At 43.8% G+C, this 20,130-nt stretch overlaps 2 long non-coding RNA genes across 4 annotated transcripts in view; one reads left to right on the top strand and one right to left on the bottom strand.

The window, feature by feature from the left end:
• Window positions 1-297: 297 nt before the first annotated feature.
• Window positions 298-20,130, bottom strand: part of LOC147342048 (uncharacterized) — a 40,882-nt gene continuing 21,049 nt past the window's right edge. Inside the window, exons 1-3 of one of the 3 annotated variants that reach the window (XR_015157504.1) lie at window positions 2,766-2,904; window positions 2,275-2,424; window positions 589-1,131 (exon numbers count right to left, since the gene is read on the bottom strand). This is a non-coding gene — a long non-coding RNA (uncharacterized LOC147342048). Of the gene's footprint in view, window positions 1,132-2,274; window positions 2,425-2,765; window positions 2,905-20,130 lie in introns of those variants that run through there. The other 2 variants (XR_015157502.1, XR_015157501.1) reach the window with 2 other exon arrangements.
• LOC147342049 (uncharacterized) lies at window positions 1,797-4,262 on the top strand. Its single transcript, XR_015157506.1, has 2 exons — window positions 1,797-2,008; window positions 2,580-4,262. It is a non-coding gene; the product is annotated as an uncharacterized LOC147342049 (long non-coding RNA).

Here is a 20,130-nt window from a genome sequence, read left to right as displayed (position 1 = left end):
TAGAGAATCCCTGGGATTTCAACCTCAGCCAAAAGGATGTGAGCGTCCAGAACATTGTGTTAAGGACTTGAGTCCCCAGAGTCCCTGTGTGTCTTGGGATAAATAATCTTTCTCCACCTACTACTTCCTATAACCTTCCTTCCAATAGTCAGTATTAAGGATATTAAAACCACAGTGACAGGTACTTAGAACTGGCCATTAAACAGTAAATAAAAGTGATTGAAAAGTAATGGCCTCTTCTTTACTGAGAGAAATCCCAGTGGAACCAGAGACAAATTCTGAAGCACACTTTGTTAGCACTGAGGATAAATAAACATTCTTCATTGGCAGAGTCAGGTAAGCTCGCCTTGACACTGGACTTTGGAAATGCGGTGATTTATTTTGTTTGACTTAGTAGTTATATTCTTTTTCCCCCCTATTATGTAAGTGTCATAACTGACATTTACCACCAGATACTGTGCTGGACATTTCGTCCCTATTAATTTATTTATCTTAAAACAAATCCCATGAGGCAGGCAATATTTTATTGCCTTATTTTACAGATGGGGAAGCTGAGGTTAGGAGGGTCAGCACCTTGCTGGCGTCCCCACACACAGAAAGTGCCAGAGCTGGACTTGAACCCAGGGAGTCTGGGACCAAAATCAGGCCCTCCTCTCAACTAAGCAAGCGAGCCCATGCTAATTTTGAGACATTCAAACAGTACTTTAGAACTCAAAACCAACCCACAACTATCCTGTTAAGATTTTAATGGCAGCTACACTGAATCTGTAGAGCAATTTGAAAGCAGTTGACATCATTAGATGTTTTCTCATTTCCTTGAAAACAAGGTGGTATTTATTAGGTCCTTTTTGGGCCACAACTCGAAACAAAATTATGAAATGAAAAGGCTCACCAGTAAAGCAAACATACAGTAAAGGCAGGAAACTGTCCATATACAAAGCCAGGAGGGCGGGTGAAAGACAGAAGTAGTGAACTCCTCCGTAGCCACAATAAGTAGTTAAGGGATACACAAAGAGTTAGATGTAAAATATGATGCCAAAAACAGTAATTTAGGGAATTCCATGGTGGTCCAGTGGGCAGGACTCCGTTCTTTCACTGCTGTGGGTTCAGGTTCAATTCCAGGTCAGGGAACTAAGATCCCACATGCAGTGTGCAACCAAAAAAAAACAAAAATGAAACAGTCATTGCGATGGGAGGGGCATACAAATGCAGGGCTTTTAAAAGATCAGCTACTTAGAATAGTCACATATAAATATATATAATACACACACATATATAAAAGTATCTATTTAGACTACTACACAAAACCTCATGATAGGTTTTTAATCCAGAAGTAGAGTTTCATGATGTTATCTTTAAAGGTCTGCTTATTTCTGATTAAATATATTTCAGCATATTTTTGTTGTTGCTATCATTACCTTTGTCCATTTATCATTATTTCCATTATGTTATATGCCCATGGCAGTTGGTTTATCAATTGTACTTGATGTTTGTATGCTGATCTTGATCTTGTATTCAGCTAATCTGATGAATTCTCATGAGTTCTAATAGTGTTTTCAATACGATGTCTTTAATTCCCTGGTAGTTTTGATCAGCTGTCTGTAAGGGGCGACAGATTCCTTGATTTTTCTTTTCCCATGGATTTTCCCCCCCCTTGTTTGAAGAGAGTATTTAAACAACATATGTCCCTCTTTTTTTTTTTTTTTAAAGTAGACGTTATTTTTTGGAGCAGTTTTAGGTCCACAGCAAAATTGAGTAGCAAGTTTCAATATAGTCCCTGCCCCCACACAGGCACAGCCTCTCCCACTATCAACAGATCTTATCAGATGGTTCAACTGTTCCGATGATGAATCTACATTTGTAATGTGTGTGTGTGTGTGTGTGTGTGCGTACGCTGTGCTCAGTCACATCTGACTCTGTGCAACCCCTTAGACTGTAGCCCACCAGGCTCCTCTGTCCATGGAATTTTCCAGACAAGAATACTGCAGTGGGTTGCCATTTGCAATAGGTAAGATTAAATCTGACTCCATATTGGATCTGCTTCTTTTACTTTAACCTTTGTATTCTGTTGCTTTTGCTACAAGTTAGTCATAAAGGGATATTGCCTACAAGCTTAAATTATACATAACAGTCCATCTCTGGGAACACAACCTCCCATGTCATGAGAATTAAGCTAAAATACCTTTCATTGTTAGAGTAGGACTGACGTATATACACTATCAAGTGTAAAATAGATAGTTAGTGGGAAGCTGCTATGTAGCATAGGGAGCTCACCTCCATGTTCTGTGATGACCTAGAGAGCTGGGATGGCACCCCAGTCCTGGAAGATCCCCTGGACGGAAGGTCCTGGTAGGCTACAGTCCATGGAGTCACAGAGTCGGAAACAACTTAGCAACTTTGCTTTCACTTTTCACTTTCAGAGGGCTGGGGTGGGGGTGGGTGAAAGGGAGGCTTTAGAGGGAGGGGATATATGTATACATACAGCTGATTCACCTTGTTGTACAGCAGAAACTAATGCAACACTGTAAAGCAATTATACTCCAATAAAGAAAAATAAAACCTAAAATACCTTTGTTTAGCTCCCGAGAAACCTCCTGACAAAGCCCACCTGTGAACGGCTACGGGAAGGAAGAAATTAACCCATCCCCTTCGGAGTCTGACTGGAACCGGGGAATGCTTGCCTTTTCCACCCCTCTCTCCAAGTTAGTGTAAAAGAAGCCTGTATTCTAACTCAGGGAAGATGGTTCTTTGGGACAGTAGCTCACCATCTTCTCAGTCTGCTGGTTTTCCAAGTAAAGTCACTATGCTTTGTCCCAATAACTCCTCTCTCAATTTATTGGCCTGTCGTACAGCGAGCAGTGTTGGTAGTCAGTGATCAATTCCAAAAGGATGGGAAAACTGATAAAGGAAAACAACCCTGAATATTCACTGGAAGTACTGGTGCTGAAGCTCCGATACTTTGGCTACCTAATGCAAAGAGCCGACTCATTGGAAAAGACCCTGATGCTGGGAAAAATTGAAGGCAAAAAGAGAAGAGGGTAGCAGAGGATGAGATGGTTAGATAGCATCACTGACTCAATGGACATGAATTTGAGCAAACTCCAGGAGATAGTGGAGGACAGAGTAGCCTGGCATGATGCAGTCCATGGGCTCTCAAGTCAACTAAGCAAAGAGGAAGACAGACGTGAAAAAAACATAAACTATGAACTTTAAAAATAAAAAGTCCTTAGCAAGCGGCAAGAGCTTGTGGAGTAATAAAACATGTGTAAACAATCTTCTCTGAGAGCCACCCCCGCTCGTGATGGAATACACCTGTGCCTGCACTAGCTCTGTTCTTGGATACAGAGAATTCCTCACAGCTCCACGGGCTATAAGAGAGCTGCCTAGATGTCCATCGGCAGACGAATGAATAAGAAAGCTGTGGTGCATATACACAATGGAATATTATTCAGCTATTAAAAAGAATGCATTTGAATCAGTTCTAATGAGGTGGATGAAACTGGAGCCTATTATACACAGAGTGAAGTAAGTCAGAAAGAAAAATACCAATACAGTATTCTAATGCATATATATGGAATTTAGAAAGATGGTAACGATGACCCTATATGTGAGACAGCAAAAGAGACACATCTGTAAAGAACAGACTTTTGGACTCTGTGGGAAAAGGCGAGGGTGGAATGATTTGAGAGAATAGCATTGAAACAAGTATATTACCGTATGTGAAATAGATTGCCAGTCCAGGTTTGATACATGAGACAGGGTGCTCAGGGCTGGTCCACTGGGATGACCCTGAGGGATGGGATGGGTAGGGAGGTGGGAGGGGGGTTCCGGATGGGGAACACATGGCTAATTTACAATATTGTAAAGTAATTAGCCTTCAATTAAAATAAATTAATTTTTTAAAAAGAGGGCAGGAAACAAGAATATGCTTTTTGAACAAAACACAAAAAAGGAATAAAAAATTTTGCTTGATGAGCTATGTGAATGAAAACAAATTCAGCGTTATCTCACAGAAGATATCTCAAATGAGATTGCATATATATCTCCAAAATAAAACATTAGAAATTTGAACTTTTTTATCAAACAATGTATGATGCATGGTGATAGCCTCCTCCTATTTTGGAAAGGAAGGATGGGGTCTGTAACTCCATTTATATCCATATACTTTGTGTTGTCTTTAATAGCTTTAAAAAGTCCAAACAATTTGCTCTTTGCTATGTTTCCATAATAAAGGCAAACAGTTCTCGGATAAAAAAAAAAAAGAGAGAGAGAGCTCTGACTACCTACCTGGGACCCTGGATCTACAGACTCAGAGACCATGAGGTGGGTTTACTTCTCCATTTATTTCAGACACAGAAAGTGAATCTAGGTTTCCTTTCTAGTTCTAAAAATTGGTGATTATATGGTTTTCACTGGTGCTGTAAACCAGGAACTGTTGACAACCTATGACTCATTTGACAGAAAGGACAAGAAAATAGTGGTCGGTGTTTATTGAGAGTTTAGTTTGTGTCAGACCCTGGTAAATGTTACACACACACACACACATATACACCCATACATTTATTCATCATATAAAACCTATGATGTGGCAGTTTTATTAGCCACCTTTTACAAATGAGAAAATTGCATTAAATTATATAAACAGAGTAATCATCCTAAGATCTGAGACCCTAAGATCTGAGAGTGAAAACTGTCTGAACCCCAGTCTCCGTGATCCTCGCCACGGTGCCCCTGGCTCCTTGGGGGTGGAAGTAGAGCTAGCTAAAGGATCTCCTCAACTGGATATCCTGCGGGATTAAGGGAGTACCACGGTTGCCTCCAACTGGGATTTATCCAAACCCTGCTAATGTGCTCACTGATAACACAGCTCATAAATGTGGCCCTCATTAGTTAAGGATTTTCTTGTTGGTTCTCAGCCCTGCTGCCCCCATAGAGTCACTGGTGGGGTTTAAATATTAATAAATGGAATTTGTCTGGAATTTATCTCAAATTTACTGAGTCAAAATCTCCAGAGAGGGGAGCATGGGGAATTTTTTAAAAGCTCCCACATGATTTGATTGCATGAGCAAGTGGGTGAACCTCTGGCCAGAACGCTCAAATGGACGTTCATTTCAGAGGATCAACTGTGATTTTAAAAAAGTGTCTCACACTTTTTAAACTGTGATTTTAAAAAAGTGTCTAACACTGCTCACACAGAGCAGTGTTAAAGACAGACAAAGAATGTTGCTCACCACCCAGTCTCACAAGGAGTAAGTTGTAACCCGGTTCATTGCAGCATTATTCACAGTAGCCAAGATATGCGAACAACCTAAGTGCCCATCAGTGGATGACTGGACAAAGAAGATGAGGTGTGTGTGTGTGTGTGTGTGTGTGTGTGTGTGTATAACACAGAATATTACCCAGCCATGAAAAAGGACATCCTGCCATTTGTGACAATTATAGATGGACCCTGGGGACATTATACTAAGTGAGGTACATCAGACAGAGAAACACAAATACTCTATGACATCCTCATATGTTAAATCTAAAAAAGCCAAACTTGTAGAGTCAGAAAGTAGATGGTGGCTAGCAGGGGATGGTGCTTAAGGGTATAACGCAGACGTTGTTTAAAGACACAAACCTGCGACAAGCGTAGTAAATAAGTCCTGTGAACTAAGGCGCAGGGTCGGCATATAGACAACAGTCTTGTATTATAATATTGCTGCGAGGCTAGGGACTAGAACGTACCCATTCCAACCACTAGAAAGAAACGATAAGGGCTTCCCTGGTGGCTCAGTTGTAAAGAATCTGCCTCCCAGTGCGGGAGATATGGATTCAATCCTTGATTCAAGAAGATCCCACATGCCTGCTGGGCAATTAAGCCCAGGCACGACAACTACTGAGCCTGTGCTCTAGAGCCCAGGAGCCGCACCTGCAGAGCCCATGCTTTCTAGAGCCCATGCTCCACAAGAGAGACCACTGCAACGAGAAGCTTGCGCCCTGCAGCAAGACCGTGGCCCCTGCTGGCTGCAACTGGAGAAAAGCCCATGCAAAACAAAGACCCAACACAGCCAAAACTATATAAATAAATACAAATAAATATTTTAAAAAGAAAAAAATGATAATTATGTGATGTGCCAGAGGTGCTAATTCTTACTATCCTGGCTATCATATTACAATATATAAGTGGATCAAATTAACCTGTTGTACACCTTAAATTTGCATAATGTCAGGAAGATCCCCTGGAGGAGGGCATGGCAACCCACTCCAGTATCCCTCTGAGAAAATTCCATGGACAGAGGAGGCTGGGGGGCTATGGTACCCAGGGTCACAAAGATTCCGGCACGACTGAAGCAACTGAGCATGCACACACAAAAACATATGTCAATGTGCTACATTTTTTCCATAAAAATAATAAGTCTCTAAGATAAAAAAATGAATAATAATATTCTTCCTTTGATTTTTTCAATAATATAAAAGCATAAAATCCATTCTTAGCTTTCAGGCCATGCAAAAACAGGTGTAGGGCCAGATTTGACCCATGGGCCATAGTTTCCTGACCCCTGACCTAACTCACAAAAAGCCCCCAGCCCAAATGGATTTACTAAATGATTTTCACTAACCTGCAAGAATCAGATAATGTCTATGACATTTAAACTGTTTTTGAGCACAGGTCAAACTAATGAACATTTACAGAGCATTCAGTGTGTCAAGAAATGTATCAAGCTTACTATACCCACTATTTAAACAGCTCCAATTAGTATGCTTCCCATGTTCTAGATGAGTAAACTGAGGTTCAGAGAGGGTAACTTGGCAAAGATCACAAAGCTAGGGAATGAAAGGATTGGTTTTTGAGCCTGGATCTCCTGTCTCCAGAATCCATACTGTTGTTTGTGAGAGTGTTGACTAATTACATCCCTTTGTGATTCATTCCGAGCTCTGAATCAAATGAAAAATATCCACAGGCGTAAAATATAAATAGCTGTCAAAAGATCAGCTCCAGAAAGCTGAATTCTAGGGCAAAATGAACTTTCCTAAGCATAACTGAATAGCTACTGTCTTCTGGCTCCACCCCCTGGCCTGCCCCAGTGAGCTTAAACACAAGGCGGGAGCAGAAAGAAAAAAGAAACAATTGAAAAAAGAGAAAAGAAAGAAAAAATAAAACAAGCAAACAAAAAAAGATGGCAGAAGCAGAGCAGCAATGAACGAACAAGGAGAATGATTAACACCTACATTCCAGAGTGTTATAAGAACTGCAGACAATTATACCCCAAAATAGGGCTTCCCTGGTGGCTCATATGGTAAAGAATCTGCCTGCAATGTGGGAGACCCAGGTTCGATCCCTCTATGGAGAAGGTCCCCTGGAGAAGGAAATGGCAACCCACTTCGATATTCTTGTCTGGAGAATTCCATGGATAGAGGAGCCTGGTGGTTTATAGTCCGACTCCCGCAAAGAGCTGGACAAGACTGAGCAGCTAACATACACACACACACACACACACACGCACGCACGCACGCACAGCCCAGAATAACCTCCAAGTGAAGGAACGAGTAGAGATGAGAAAAGAGCCTGCAGGCAGGCTAGATCCTAAAGGAGCTCTAAGGAGGGGTGTGGCTCACAAACTCAGCAATCCATTGCCCAATTTCACAGCCAGTTCTCCTTGCAGGGACTTCCCTGGTGGCTCAGACAGTAAAGCGTCTGCCTACAACGAAAGAGACCCGGGTTCGATCCCTGGGTTGGAAAGATTCTCTGGAGAAGGAAATGGCAACCCACTCCAGTACTCTTGCCTGGAAAATCCCATGGACGGAGAAGTGTGGTAGGCTACAGTCCATGGGGTCGCAAAGAGTCAGACACGACTGGGCGACTTTGCTTTCACTTTCTCCTTGCGGGAGGATGAAGACCTCTCTCCTCCAGGTAGACAAAGAGTGGGGTTATAAGCAGCTCTACTATGTTTACAGTTGCCAATAGCTATAACCAATGTAAATAACCGACTGCTATACACACGCTGATACAGAAAAGGGTCCAAGATGCAGTACTGAGTGAGAAGAGGAAGCTAGGGAACTCTACGCAAGACATGATTTTATCCGCTATCAGAATGGCTGCAGATGGAGGAGGCGCCCTCCAGTGGCCAGCGTTATAATCGCAAGTCTTCCACCAGCCCACTCTTAAGGGAATACTGCCACCTTGTGGTCCGCGCTCTGTAATTGTGTCCCGTGCCTCTGATCTGAAGTGGATGACTGAGGCGGGGCCTGTAGGACACCGGCTTAATTTCATCCACGCCTGGGAAAGGCAGTAAGAAATGATTCCGTTCTGAAAGAAGTCCCTGCAGCCTAGTCTAAATTTCCAAAAGACTGTCTCGTTTATCCCTTTAGAAAAAAGCTGAGATTCAAACCCTGCTATCACCAGGCTGCTCATCCTCATCTATCAGTCACAGCAAAAAAAAGTATTAATAACTCGCTTGGCAAAAAGCCCTTGCCAAAGAGACCAGGGAGTGCCAGACACAACCTCTGCCCCAGGAGAACTACAGTCTAGGATGAGATGATAGATGGAAAGATATTGATATTGACAAATGCAAAGCAGGGGCTTAGTAATACATTAATAGAACAAACAGGATTTTATTTATCTATGATTTACAGATCAGTTCTTTCCAAAAACTATTTAAGTGAGTTACAGTATTAGAAGGGAAGGAGGTGCTGAATCATTTAAGACAGAGAGATCCCAAGGCTTGAAGATGGAAGAACAGTCATTAATGCAAACATGAGTTATTGATCTTCAACTTTCAGAGTCAATCTGTAGTCAAAGCACTTAATTTATGACAAAGGAGGCAAGACTATACAATAGAGGGAAGACAGTCTCTTCAATAAATAGTGCTGGGGAAACTGGACAACTACATGTAAAAAACGAAATTAGAACAAACTTTAACACCATGCAGTTTTCAGTAGCTAAGTCGTTTCTGAGCCTTCATGACCCCATGGACTGCAGCATGCCAGGCTCCTCTGTTCTCCACTATCTCCTGGAGTTTGCTCAAATTTATGTCCACTGAATCAGTGATGCTATCTAACCGTCTCATCCTCTGCCACCCCCTTCTCCTTTTGCCTCAGTCTTTTCCAGCATTCGCATCAGGTGGCCAAAGTATTGGAACTTCAGCATCAGTCCTTCCAATGAATCTTCAGGGTTGATTTCCTTTAGGATTGACTGGTTTGATCTCCTTGCTGTCCAAGGGAATCTCAAGAGTCTTCTCCAGCACCACAATTCAAAAATATCTAACACATACACAAAAATAAACTCAAAATGGATTAAAGACCTAAATGTAAGACCGGACACTATAAAACTCTTAGAGGAAAACAAAGAACATGCTCTGACATAAATCGCAGCAATATCTTTTTTGAGTCTTCTCCCAGAGTAATGGAAATAAAAACAAAAATAAACAAATAGGACCTGCTGCTACTGCTGCTGTTAAGTCGCTTCAGTCATGTCCGACTCTGTGCGACCCCGGAGACGGCAGCCCACCAGGCTCCCCCGTCCCTGGGATTCTCCAGGCAAGAACACTGGAGTGGGTTGCCATTTCCTTCTCCAATGCATGAAAGTGAAAAGTGAAAGGGAAGTCGCTCAGTCGTGTCCGACTCCTAGAGACCCCATGGACTACAGCCCACCAAGTTCCTCCGTTCATGGGATTTTCCAGGCAAGAAAGAGTACTGGAGTGGGGTGCCATTGCCTTCTCCGAAATGGGGTCTAGTTAACTCAAAAGCTTTCGAACAGCAAAGCAAATGGTAAACAAACCAAAAAGACAACCCAAAGAATGGGAGAAAAGATTTGCAAATGATTCAACTGACAAGGGATTAATCTCCAAATTTACAGTTCATGCAGCTTAATATTATAGGAGTAAACAATCCAATCAATAAATGGGCAGAAGATCTAAATAGACATTTCTCAAAAGACATTCAGATGGCCAAGAGGCGCATGAAAAGATGTTCAACATCGCTGGTTGTTAGAGAAATGCAAGTCAAACTATAATGAGCCATTCAGTCAGAATGGCTATCATCAAAAAAAAATCTACAAACAATAAATGCTGGAGAGAGTGTGGAGAGAAGGGAACCCTCCTACACTGTTAGTGGGAATGTAAATTGGTACAACCACTGTGGAGAAGAGTATGGAGGTTCCTTAAAAGACTGAAAATAGAGTTACCATATGATCCTGCAACCCCACTCCTGAGCATATATCTGGATATAAGCATTGCAGCACTGTTTATAATAGTCAAAGCCTGGAAGCAACCTAAATGTCCATCAACAGAGGAACGGGTAAAGGAGGTGTGGTGTATTTATATATACAATGGAATGTTACTCAGTCACAAAAAAGAATGAAACAATGCCATTTGCAACAATATAGATGGACCTAGAGATTATCTTATTAAGTCAGAGAAAGACAAATATTAGATGATATCACTTATATGTGAAATCTACAGCATGATACAAGTGAGTGAAAGCCACTCAGTTGTGTCCAACTCTTTGTGACCCCATGGACTATACAGTCCATGGTATTCTCCAGACCAGAATACTGGAGTGGGTAGCCACTCCCTTCTCCAGGGGATCTTCCCAACTCGGGTATCAAACCCTGGTCTCCTGCATTGCAGGCAGATTCTTTACCGGCTGAGCCTCAGGGAAGCCCTGATACAAGTGAACTTATTCACAAAATGGAACAGACTCACAGACTTGGAGAACAAGTCATGGTTCAAATTTATGGTTACCAAAGGTGGAAGGGAGGAGAAGGATAAATTAGAAGTAAGAGGTTAACAACCCTAAAGGCAGAAAGTGAAGAGGACCTAAAGAGCCTCATGATGAAGATGAAAGAGGACAGTGAAAAAGGTGACTTAGAACTCTACGATCATGACATCTGGTCCCATCACTTCATGGCAAATAGATGGGGAAACAATGGAAACAGTAACAGACTTTATTTTCTTGGGTTCCAAAATCACTGTGGATGGTGACTGCAGCCATGAAATTAAAAGATGTTTGCTACTTGGAAGAAAAGTTATGACCAATCTAGACAACATATTAAAAAGCAGAGACATCACTTTGCTGACAAAGGTCCAATTAGCCCAAGCTATGGTTTTTCCAGTAGTTGGGTATGGATGTGAGAGTTGGACCATAAAGAAGGCTGAACGATGAAGAACTGATGGTTTAAATATGTGCTGCTGGATAAGACCCTTGAGAGTCCTTTGGACAGCAAGGAGATCAAACCAGTCAATCCTAAAGGAAATCAATCCTAAATATTCATTGGAAGGACTGGTGCTGAAGCTGAAGCTCCAATACGTTGGCCACCCGATGAGAAAAGCTGACTCATTGGAAAAGACCCTGATGCTGGGAAAGATTGAGGGCAGGAGGAGAAGGGAGTGACAGAGGATGAGATGATTGAATGACATTAGCGACTCAATGGACATGAGTTTGAACAAAGTCCAGGAGATAGTAAAGGACAGAGAAGTTTGGCATGCTGCAGTCCATGGGGTTGCAAAGAGTTGGACACAACCAAGCGACTGAACAGCAACAAATGGGATTAACAGATACAAAATAGATGTCAAATAAACAACAGGGAACTATATTCAATATCTTGTAATAATCTATAATAGAAAAGAATCTGGAAAAGAGTTTATATATATATGGGCTTCCCCGGTGGCTCAGAGGTTAAAGCGTCTGCCTGCAATGCGGGAGACCTGGATTCCATCCCTGGGTTGGGAAGATGCCCTGGAGAAGGGAATGGCAACCCACTCCAGTATTCTTGCCTGGAGAATCCCATGGATGGAGGAACTTGGTGGGCTACAGTCCATGGGTCGCAAAGAGTTGGACATGACTGATATGGGCTTCCCTGGTGGCTAAGCCAGTAAAGAATCCACCTGCAATGCAGGAGACCCTAGTTTGATCCCTGGGTCAGGAAGATCCCCTGGAGAAGTGAATGGCTACCCACTTCAGTGTTCTTGCCTGGAGAATCCCATGGACAGAGGAGCCTAGCAGGCTACAGTCCATGGGGTCGCAAGGAGTTGGACACGACTGAGCGACTAAGCACACACGTACGTGTAAATATATGAATCAGTTTACTGTACGCCTGAAACTAGCACAATATTTTAAATCAAGTATAGTGCAATAAAATAATAAAATAAAGAAATTTTAAAAGTGGCCTCTAGGCAGTAATTCCAGGGACTGGGGAAGTGGGGCGGGGTAGGGGGGTGTGGACAGACCACTGTTACTTTTCACTTCCAATTCTTTTGTATCATTTGGGTTTTTTTTTAAGCTGTACAGTATGCAATAAAATTATGTGCTTTCTTTTCCCCTCCCATATTTCTCTTTATATCATGACTCCACTGCCAATGAGATTTCCAAACCTCAACCACAGTCCAGATATAAATAAAGACTATTTCTAGGAATCGGACCACAGGCAGAATCTATTTGTACTCACTCATTTCCTACCCTGATTAAAAATTCTCTGGTCAGTAGGAAGGAGGAGAAAGCTGGACCTCTCCAAGATCTTCTAAGAACAGTCATGGGAAATGCTTACATGGGCATCCTAAAAACACCTTGAGACCTGTTTCTCAACAAATTCTTCTCCTGGAGGCAGGGCTACTAGAACTCCTAAATGAACTTGGAGATCTCAGAATAGAGGGGTCTGGGTTCCAGTTCTGGGGTTCCAGGTCTGGATTCCAGGTCTAGGTTCCAGGTCTGGGTTCCTCCTCCCTGGGGAGGGATAGGTAGCAAGCCCCAAGACTTTTGCACACCCTAGAAGGGCCGGAAAAAACTCATAGATCCACTGTGCCCCTGGTGGCACCTGGGAGCCAACGGAGGTTGCTAGCCCGTGGCCCTGGGAGCGCCTAAAGACATAGACAATATAATGAAGCAGATGCTCTCTGGCCACTAAGGTCAACGGGCAGGGGCGCTTGGGTTGTCCGAGGGGTGGTTCAGGTTAAAAGAGATGAAGGTTGTGCTGCGTGCGCTGGCGGCTCCTCCTCGCGAGCCTCCTTTCCATCTCTTCCTCCTTCCCTCCCGCCCCCTTGCTCTCTTGCTCTGTCCCTGGTCCCCGTCTGCCCCTCCCGCTCTCTCCTGCTCTGGTCCCCCTCCTCACTCTGCCCTGGCAACCCTCCCATGTCTTCCCCTAGAAAGCCCAGAGCCACTGTATTTAGAATCCCCTCTTTGGAGCTTTAACCAACCTCTGATTTTAAATGGTGTACCAATCCTTCGAAATCTTACTAAAATGATGTTGTTGAAAGTGAAAGGCACTCAGTCATGATCTGGGTCTGATCCTGATTCCTGATCCAGGTCTCCTGCATTGCAGGCAGATTCTTTACCATCTGAGCCACCAGGGTAGCCCATGGGCTACAGGGTGTCCTGCTAAAAATAAAAAGGTAAAGAATCTTCTTGCAATTCTGGAGACCTGGGTTCAATCCCTGGGTCAGGAAGATCCTCTGGAGGAGGAAATGCCAACCCACTTGAGTATTCTTGCCTGGAGAATCCCATGGACAGAGGAGCCTGGCGGGCTACGGTCCAGGGGATCGCAAAGAGTCATTCACGATGGAGGGACTATCACTCACTTCCTTACCTCTCAGACTCTCCTGCTTCTAGAGGTAGCCATGGAACCCTCTTTTGGCCAACGTAAAGTCCACTTGGGGACTTCCAAGGACACTTTCTTGAATTAAGGAGGCAAACTAAGCAGGCATGAGCTTCCTGCTTTGCCCTTCCCCATTCCTCCTGCCCAGCAGTGATCTGAGGGCCCAGAAAGATGCCAGAAACATGAAAGCCACTCGGTGAGAATGGCAGGAAAGGAAGACAGAGGGAATTGGGGCATCAGTGTCTACCACAGACCATTCCCACTGGATTTCTTATTATACTTTAAAGAAAAATCAACACTTCCCTGGTTAAACCACTTGGTCAGGTTTTGTCAGGGGCCTTTGAACCCAATCTGTAATCCATGCAATTGCTGTTGGTTGAATATTACATTCGGAGTTAAACAGCTACATCCCTTCCCCCATCCCACAGTCAGACAAAAAGACCCTTCCTCTTCAGAGGCCAGAATTTTATCTTTACAAGAAAAGAAATGAGCATAAGACTTTGGACTGGAACTGGGCATATGAGGCCCATCAGAAAGCTAAGTAAATGCAGGGGTGGGGGCAAAGATGAAATGATCAAATAGAAACCACACACCAACCCCTGGGACCGTCAGCCACCTTCCCCTAGTCCTCCGCCAGACTGCTGAATCCGAGACAAGTCAGGGTCTCGGTTAGGGTCAGGGACAGAGTAGGACTCAGCTCACTACCTCTGCTGCTGCTGCTGCTAAGTCGCTTCAGTCGTGTCTGACTCTGTGCAACCCCATAGACGGCAGCCCACCAGGCTCCCCCGTCCCTGGGATTCTCCAGGCAAGAACACCAGAGTGGGTTGCCATTTCTTTCTCCAATGCATGAAAGTAAAAAGTGAAAGTGAAGATGCTCAGTCGTATCCGACTCTTAGCGACCCCACGGACTGCAGCCTACCAGGCTCCTCCGTCCATGGGATTTTCCAGGCAAGAGTCCTGGAGTGGGGTGCCATTGCCTTCTCCGCACTACCTCTAGCCGAACGCAAATAATCATAAGCTGCGTTCTGATGGAAACAGGCACATGACCAACGTGAGTACAAAACAATCATATTCGAAGCGTGCATTTGAGAGAGAGATACAGACTTTAAGAAGGAGAGATTGCCCTGGATTGTCCAAGAGGGACCAATTTAATCACAAGGGACTTTACACAAGAAGGAGACAGGAGGGTCAGAGTCAAGCAGGCAATGTGATGACGGCAATAAAGAGAAAAGGTAAAGTAACAACGGAAGCAGAAGTGAGAAAGGAGGAGAGGGAGATTTAAAGATGTTAGGCTGTCAGCTTTGAAAATGGAGGGATGGGGCTTCCTAGGTGGTCCAGTGGCTAAAACTCCACACTCCCAATCCAGGGGGCACGAGTTTGATCCCTGGTCAGGAAACTAAGATCCCGCATGTAGCAACTAAGAGTTCACATGCCACAACTAAGATCCAGCCCAGCCAAAATAAATAATAAATTTTAAAAAAAAAAAAATATGGAGGGAGAGGCCATGAGTCAGGAATAAAGTGTTAAGTGTTAGTTGCTCAGTCCTGTCCGACTCTTTGCAACCCCATTGGACTGTAGCCTGCCAGGTTCCTCTGTCTGTGGAATTCCCCAGGCAAGAATACTGAAGTGGGTTACCATTCCCTTCTCCAGGGGATCCTCCCGACCCAGGGATCAGCCTCCTGCATTGCAGGCAGATTCTTTACCATCTGAGCCACCTGGCCTCTAGACACTAGATAAGACAAGAAAATGGATTCTTTGCTAGACCCTCCATATAGGACACGATCCTGCAGCCCATTTTGGACTTCTGACCTCGAGAATTGTAAGATAATAAATTTGTGCTGTTTTAAGCCACCAAATTTGTGATAATTTGTTACAGCAGCAATATGAAACTCATACAGTGGGGGAATGACTTATGCTGTGCAGTGGGGCGGGGGATCAGAGGGGAAGTCTTCACAGAGGGTTTTATTTAAACTGGGTTTTAAAGTACAGAAAGGAGGGGACTTCCCTGGGGTCCAGTGGTTAAGTCTCTGAGTTCCCAATGCAGGGGCACAGGTTCGATCCCTGGTCAGGGAAAACTAAGATCCCACATGCCACACGCTGTCGCAAAATAATAATAATAATTTGAATTGGGAGAGGAGAAGGAAACAGAGAAGGACATTTCAGGTGGGAGACCCAGCTTGGGCTAAGGCCTGGAGGAAGAGAGGGCTGTATAATATGCTGTCCAAACCAGCCCTCTTGAGGGCAAAAAATGTAACCAGGCAGGACCGTGTGGAGCCTTCCCAGGACAAATCCCCACATGTTCTGTGCCTGCTCTTGTCCTACAATTTAACTCCATTCCCTTTGCCTGGAGATAGTGTCAGATCCCAGAGGTTAAGGGCTCAGTCCCACAACGGCTCCCAATCCACTTTCGATGCCAATTGTAGCTATAGGTCCCAGATTACTCACAACTTCTGTCCAGCTTGAGGGCAAATCGGGGGTCCCCATGATCTCTGCCTCAGGGTCAATTAATTTGGTAGAGCAGCTCCCAGAACTCAGGGAAACACTTACGTTCACCAGTTTACTAAAGGATATGATAAAAGATACAGATGAAGAACCAGATGAAGGGTGCGTAGGGTGAGGTTTGGGGGCCCTGAATGAAGGAGCTTCAGTCCTCATGGAGTTGGGGTGTGCCGCCCTCCTGGAATGTGGATGTACTCACCAACCTGAAAGCTTAACCTGAACTGCATATTATTGGGGTTTTATGGAGGCTTCCTCTCGTGTTTGACTCTTTTGCAGCCCATGGACTGTAGCCCACCAGGCTCCTCTGTCCGTGGGATTTCCCCAGGCAAGAATACTGGAGTGAGTTGCCATTTCCTACTCCAAGGGATCTTCCCAACCCAGGGATCAAAACCTGCAACTCCTACATTAGCAGACAGGTTCTTTACCACTAAGCCACCAGGGAAGCCCTTCCTCTCACAGGCATGATCAATTACTATCTCCATTTCCAGCACCTCTCCCCTCTCTGAAGGAATAGATGGGGCTGAAAAGTCTACACTTCACATCACAGCCTGGTCTTTCTGGTGACACCCAGGAGCCCACCCAGAGTCACTTGACTAGAACAAAACATTCTCCTAGTGTTCTTATCACTTAGGGATCTACATCTGTTTTAGAAGCTTTGAATCAGGAATCAGGGACAGAGACCAATATTTATATGTATTACCTTTTATATCACAACTTGCATATAGGCAGATGGGTATCATTGTTTGCAACCAGAAACTTTGACTAACACAAGTGGTCTGGTCTCTACAGCTAGTTAATAATTTCCCTACAGTCAGTGTGGATCTTTGAGAGCTTTTATATTCCTCTAAGCACAGACCATGCAGACCATGCTATATCAGGATTGTGCCCAGAGGAATTAGGGGCACATAGTCAGGGGAGGGTGTAGGGTCGTGAAGCCTAAAGTGTTGTGTTGTTGCTCCTTGCCAAGCCCAGGGACAAACAGTGAACAAACAGCCCAAAGGCAGATGCCCAACAGACCCCAGCTGAATTCCAATGAGGCACCAAAGCTTTTGGCTGGTTGCCTCCTATGTGCTTTCTCCACTTCTCCCCAAATGGGGGCCAAGCAGGGTCCCTTCTTGTCCCTAGGAAAACAATTTAGCAGCTTGTCATCTTGAGAATTTACCCAGCATGCCTTGCAGAGTTTCCTACTTCCAGCAAGTATTGTGCAGTGTACTTGGTTCCTTAAAGTGTCTCACATTTCAGAAGTGTGTATTTATTTGCTGCTTCCTTCCTGGACTTGGCAATTTGAATGCTGTGTGCATTTGACACAGGGAAACATTCCAAAGGGACCAATGACTAGATTCTTGTCCAAGGCAGTAACACAGCTCTAAACTCCATTTAAAATCTATGGCTCCCCAAAACTATTTAGAAACAATTCTCATAAGTTTTTGTGAATTCTTGGTAGAAAGAAAGTCATAATTCATGGATACTCCTGCAACATAACTTATTTCCTGCTTCACCTCCCACATGTATCATAACCTTTGACCCCAAAAACCTACTTTATGGATTTTTCTTAGAGGATTAATCAAAATGCACATGAGGATTTATGTATAAAAATGTTCACTGAGTATTATTGCTAATAGCACAACATAGAAAACATTTAATAGCATGGAAATGCTCACAAATAATGCTGCTGCTGCTGTTAAGTCACTTCAATCATGTCCGACTCTGTGCGACCCCAGAGATGGCAGCCCACCAGGTTCCCCCATCTTTGGGATTCTCCAGGCAAGAACACTGGAGTGGGTTGTCATTGCCTTCACAAATGCTACCTGGGTGAAAAAAGTGCAAAATACAGCATTCTAGTAGAGAGAGAATACATCAAAAAATTTAACTGTGAGTAGCTCCAGGGGTCAGAATTATAGCCATTTTCATTTGGTTCTTTTTACTTTCCCATTCTCTGTCTATAATAAATACACCCCTTACCTGAAAATGTATTTTTGCATCCAATTTAGAATTCCCATGGTTGATTAGTCTAAAGAAGAATCTTGCGTTATGCAAGTAAAATAAGTATGTTCTTTTATTCCAATGTTGAGTTTAAATTATAATTACCAACCATCAGAATCCTTAGGACTCCAAATCTCAGCCCAACTGCTGTGCAATGCTGAAGACCCCCTATCTGAATGAAGTTGGCCCATTTTTTATTCAATAAACATTTGAGCAGTTACCATGTACCAGGCTCTGTGCCAGGCCCAGGGAGGAGCTGGGAATTGCTCCAAGGAATATAAAAGCTCTCAAAGATCCACACTGACTGTAGGGAAATTACCACCTAGCTGTAGAGACCAGATCGATTGTATTAGTCAAAGTTTCTGGTTGTGTACAATGATACCCATCTGCCTAGAGGAAGGCTATGATATGGAAAATAATATATATATATATATAAAGCACTGAATACAACAACCCAGATGTTACCCATTATGGAGCTGTCACTACCTCTAGGACACAGCCCCCAAGTGGGCACCGATGTGACTCTACTCGGAAAGTAGATTCCGGCCACCTCCATCTGAATGAAGCCCAGTGTTTTCCTCCCATGGCAATAAGTCATGCTCACTGATCAGTTCACAAATACCCAGACCATGCCAGTTTCATTCTTCCCAAGACCTATTGTCTCAGACTTCTGGAAATTTGCTCTTTTGAGTTTCTGAACCAGTTGTTTTTTATCCAACGAATGTTCCTGAAGACCTTCAGAGAGCGAGGCACTGTTCTGGCCTCATGTTACAAATAGAACTATTCATAAGATGCTCATAGCTTAGTCTGTGGCAGAAAAGTCCCCCAAAGGACTATACGCAGTGCTGGGAACTTCTGTGAAGATGTGGCAATGCCATGGCAGGAAGCTTAACAGATAAACCCCTCTTCAAATAGCTGCCTGTTCATTGAGAACTGCTGTGAGTGCTGCAAATGTATTTAGGGGGCCTAATTTTAACCTTTGCTGTTGCTGCTGCTAAGTCACTTCAGTCGTGTCCAACCCTGTGTGACCCCATTAACTTAACTCAAATTAACCTTTAATTTGAGACCTTTAACTTGTAGATCTGGCACTAACTCCAGGTAGACAGTATCAGAACTGAACTGAATTGCTGGCCACCCTGCTGGCATCCGGAGAGTCAGAGAACTGGTTGCTAGCGCTGGGAGCTAGCAATACCCCCGAAGCAAGTTACATAGTTTTTAAGGCTCTACACTGGACCAGAGAGATAAAGTTATAAGCCTGAAGAGTCTGGTATGATAAAATATGGTCCTATTTCTTTTATTAACTCTTTAAAAGTTTAGGTCAAAATTTACCAATATATATAAGGATGAAGGAAATGTTAACAGAGGGAGTAATAATTTTAATCATTCCCAACCAATTTCAATTACCCCCAGCCTACCCACCCAGATGAACTGAACTGAGCACTCTGACTCTGGGCTCTTAAGAAACAAAGGCTCATTCATCATTCATGGAATGCTTGAAGAAAAAGGAAAACCAAAAACGGCACAAATTTCCCAGCCTTCTAATTCCCCATTCTAGATCCCACGAAGAAGACTGTCACCAGTCCCAGGGTGGATGAGTTTACAAAGGACAAGATCTCAATGGTTCCTTCCAGACAGTGGTAATCCCCAGATCAGCAACAGCAGCATCACCTAAGAACTCTTTAAAAATGCAAATTCCTGGCTTCCACCCACCCCCCGCCCCCACCTCCCCACCTCACCCCTCACCTCACACTCCACTCCCCGAAAGACCTGCTGAGTCAGAAACATTTGGAGTGGGGCCCAGCAATCTGTATTTCACCTCCAGGTGACTCTGATAGTAAAATGAGGCCATGGCTCAGTCATGACTCGCGCACCCTTTCCATCATGGGAAGGGGCCCAGGGTTAGGGTTCAGGATTAGGGCCACCATCCTCCAAGATAGATCTAACATTGACTTTCACAAAATTCCTCCCACCTTATCTATCAGAGCAGAAGTGATTGCTTATTGCTGTCAAGGCTGACACAAAAGAAAACAAGGGACCTATATTCAGTGCCGTTTCCTTCTCAAACCTCTTGAGACTAT

This window comes from Bos grunniens, chromosome 29 (genome assembly GCF_055505025.1).
Source record: "Bos grunniens cultivar Pamir isolate PY7600 chromosome 29, Bosgru_T2T1.0, whole genome shotgun sequence".
Taxonomy (NCBI): Eukaryota; Metazoa; Chordata; class Mammalia; order Artiodactyla; family Bovidae; genus Bos; species Bos grunniens.
This window is presented reverse-complemented; position numbering and strand designations above follow the sequence as displayed.